At 38.0% G+C, this 4,161-nt stretch overlaps 1 long non-coding RNA gene across 2 annotated transcripts in view; it reads left to right on the plus strand.

Moving 5' to 3' along the window:
• The first annotated feature begins 2,458 nt into the window (after window positions 1-2,458).
• LOC106880097 (uncharacterized) overlaps window positions 2,459-4,161 on the plus strand; it is a 6,403-nt gene continuing 4,700 nt past the window's right edge. For both annotated transcript variants that reach the window (XR_001410704.2, XR_001410705.1), the window contains exon 1: window positions 2,459-2,492. This is a non-coding gene — a long non-coding RNA (uncharacterized LOC106880097). The remainder of the gene's footprint in view (window positions 2,493-4,161) is intronic.

Raw genomic sequence — 4,161 nt, forward strand, 5'->3', positions numbered from 1 at the left:
ATATATATATATATATATCATCATCATCATCATCATCATTTAACGTCCGCTTTCCATGCTGGCATGGGTTGGACGCTTTGACTGAGGACTGGTGAGCCAGAAGGCTGCACACACACACACACACATATTTTCTATTTAAGTCACGATATATGGATTCAGGTAATCTGGTGGTACTCGTAATAAATGTTCCTTAATGTATCATTGTCCAAACCACATAGAATAATGTAGTAATATACAAAAGAAAAGGATGAGGAGTGTATAAAGTCATAAATGATAGAGAAATATTTTGATTAACTTTTATTTAACAATAAGAAAAATGCTATAATCACAACAAATTATTTTGTAACTTAAATCATTAAATAAAAGTTCGTCAAAATATTTCTCTGTCATTTATGACTTTATATATGTATATATATATATTGGGCCTCAAGGAAGCAAGGTGGCTGAATTCCTTTTGAGTATTGGGCCTCATGGAGGCAAAGTAGCTGAGCTCTTTTCGAGTGTTGGGCCTCACGGATGCAATGACCGAGATCTTTGGTATTTTGTCGTGTTTGAGAAGACCCATCAAGCTGATTTAAATGATAAACTTCTGGAAAGTTTTGCAGATTTTTACAGTTTCATTGATGGATTGGATCTGTAGTCTTCAAATTAGCTTTCTCCTTTCTGGTTTTGCGAAGTCTAATTTCTCAAGATTGGTATTTAGGCAGTGTGTTACATATCCCAGGGCCCCAATAATTACACGTATAAACCTGAACTTGTAACCTGGATAGAGTAACTGCAGATTTCTCAATAGTTCAGCATAGGTGTTCTCTTTTTCACTGATTTTCAGTTTTATGTTAACATCCGCTGTATGTATGTGTGTATGTATGTATGTATGTATGTATGTATGTATGTATGTATGTATGTATGTGTATGTATGTATATGTATGTATGTATGTATGCATGCATGAAGATTCTTTCTACAAGATCCTGTTCCAGATCACTTCTGTTATTGTGTAATGTATTTGTGTCAGTGTATAGGTGTGTGGGGAGAGTGTGTGTGGAGGGGGGTGAGTGTGTGTGGAGGGGGGTGAGTGTGTGTGTGTGGGCGAGTGTGCGTGTGTAGATGTGTGTGTGTGAGCGCACATGTCAGCAAAGGAAGGGCAGAATTTTTCTACCTTTTCCTCAACAGCTAAGATTGTCATCTCACAGCATTTCCTATTTTTACTTCAACAGAAAGCTTATTTATGATTTGCTTTGTTCAAGTGTTCAATTCCTGTTCTTCTCAAACCTACTTTCTTTATCTGTGTTCTTATTTCCCATACATACAAGAAATGATAATTCATTCATGTTTCTATCAAAACCCAGCTCCCAAAACCTACATCTATTAAAGTGTTCAAAACCCACCAGAAATTTAACTCATTCCATTGAGAAAGTATGTAGTATGCAGCCTAAGGGTTAGAGCAGCAGTTCTCAACTGTGGCTCCTTGCGCTGCATGCAACCCTCAAGCATCCTTCTGGCAGCCCCCCCCCCAATCATCCCTCTATAAATATAATAAGTTTTTCTCAATTAACTTGTGTTTTTTTGGTGTAGGTCCCTAAAAAAAATCCAAGTTTGAGATCTGATCTGAATATTAAAAAGGCTGACAATCACCAGGCTAGAGTATTCAGCTTCCATTCATAGGACCTCATCATTTGTGAACATTGATGTCTCATGCTGGTATGTACTGAATGGTTTGACAGAATCTGACAGCTCCGAGGATTGCATCATACTCCAGTGTCTGCTTTGGAAGGGTTTCTACAACTGGATCCCCTTCCTAAAGACCAAAGTTGGATAAGTTCAGAAAAAATGTATTTTGTTTCTATTCACATGTCTTCATTTCTACTTTTGTTCTTTCAAATTAATTTTCGTTATCACCCATGCTGGTGCCATGTTAAAAGCACCTGTGCTGGGGCCACGTATAAAGCACCCATGCTAGTATCACATATGAGGCACCCTTTCTGGTGTCACATGTAAAGTACCTGTGATGGGGCTACGTATAAAGCACTTGTGCTGGTGCCACATATAAGCAATGGTGCTGATGTCACATAAAAAGCACCTGTGCTGGTGTTAGGGAAGGCATCCAGCCATAGAAACCATACCAAAACAGACAATTGGAGCCTGGTGCAGCTCTCTGGCCTGCCAGTTCCAGTCAAACCATCCAAACCATGCCAGCATGGAAAACAAACTTTAAATGATGCTGATGATGATGATGGTGATGATAATGATGGTGTCAATGAGGAGGAGGAGGATGATAATTACACAAATCATCAAATTTTCATTAAAACTTTTTATTTATGTACATTATTTACATTTGACGGATATTTGTCCTCATCTTGTTTGTTGTTAACACGTTTCAGCTGATATACCCTCCATCAGGTGTCTTGGGGAAACTTCGATGTTATTATTATTAATTATCATTATTATTATTATTATTCAGGTCACTGCCTGGAATTGAACTCGGAATCTTGGGGTTAGTAGCCTGCGCTCTTAATAACTACACCATATGCCCGTCGAATGTAAATAATGTAAATAATGTACACAATTCCTCATCTTTTAAATATAAAACTTTTTATTTGTTAACATAATTTGATGAAAATATTACAGCAGAGAAGAAACTGACTTTAGCTGACTCTTGAAAAAGTGAATAAATATCTGTCAAATCAAAGAAAAGGAAGATTCTGTTTATTCCTCAATGAAGCTCTTATCGTCAAAAGGAAACTAAATGAAAGCAAATTAGACATTCGTTAACACTTGCCAATTCCATGAGTAAAATAGTGCAAGGTCGTGAGTTCAGTTCCTGGACCAGGCACCATGTTGTGTCGATGGAGGTAGTAGTATCCTCAATGAAAAATAAACTCCAGCTGACTGTGGATGCAGCCATCTCTCCCGCCAACAGTCACATTCTCAATGTTATATCAGACCAAGAATGGGATGGTCAAGGGAGTGTTTATGCCTGCTCATGGCTGCATGGGCATCTAAAACAATCAGCAAACACATAATGCAAGTGGACATATCATTGTTGCTTGTAAGTAATCTTTTCTACTCTAGGCACAAGGCCAGAAATTTTGGGGAAAGGGGCCAGTTGATTAGGTCGACCCCAGTACACAACTAGTACTTAATTTATCGACCCTGAAAGGATGAAAGGCAAAGTTGACCTTGGTAGAATTTGAACTCAGAACATAGTGGCAGACAAAATACTGCTAAGCATTTCGCCCAGCCTCCTAACGTTACTTATTTCTTATTTCTTTACTGCCCACAAGGGGCTAAACACAGAGGGGACAAACAAGGACAGACAAAGGGATTAAATCGATTACATCGACCCCAGTGCGTAAATGGTACTTAATTTATCAACCCCGAAAGGATGAAAGGCAAAGTTGACCTCAGCGGAATTTGAACTCAGAACATAACGGCAGACGAAATACTGCTCAGCATTTCGCCCAACGTGCTAACATTTCTGCCAGCTCGCTGCCTTACTTGCTTGTAAGTAATGGCTGAGCTATTTTTATAAATTATTCTTTTTAGTTAATTGGTTGACTAGAGGGAATTATGTCACTCAGGGAGTGAACAGCTCTTCAAAAATACTAATGGAAGCTAATATTAAAGCTTAAGTATTTTGAACTAGTTACATAACACCACACCAAAAATTGAAGGACAGACAAGTTATAGTAAGTACTAAATATGTAATAAACTCAGTATCTTTTGCGCATAATATTTGTATATAAACACTTTATTTCAAGTTGCACTCAGCTGGAGTTGCATTTCAAAGGGGTCGCCTTGTCACATTCTGAGTCATGCTGAATCTCCTTGAGAACTATAGTAAGAGTATGTGCGTCCATGGAGTGCTCAGCCACTTGCATGTTAATTTCATGAGTTGGCTGTTCCATTAACTGAAGCAATTGGAACCCTCATTGTCGTAACCACTGGAGTGCCAGTTGAGCACCAGTTGTGTACAGTAATCCCTCACCATATCACAGTTCACTTATCGTGGTTCACCTATCATGGTTTATCATTTAAGCTTACGTTGATGCCTCCGTGGTGTTGTTTTGCATTTATAATAAATATATACAAATTATGAAAATAATCAAAAAAAATATACAGTACAATACTGTTCCTACTTTGCAGATTTTCACCTATTGTGG

This window comes from Octopus bimaculoides, chromosome 1, assembly GCF_001194135.2.
Source record: "Octopus bimaculoides isolate UCB-OBI-ISO-001 chromosome 1, ASM119413v2, whole genome shotgun sequence".
NCBI lineage: Eukaryota > Metazoa > Mollusca > Cephalopoda > Octopoda > Octopodidae > Octopus > Octopus bimaculoides.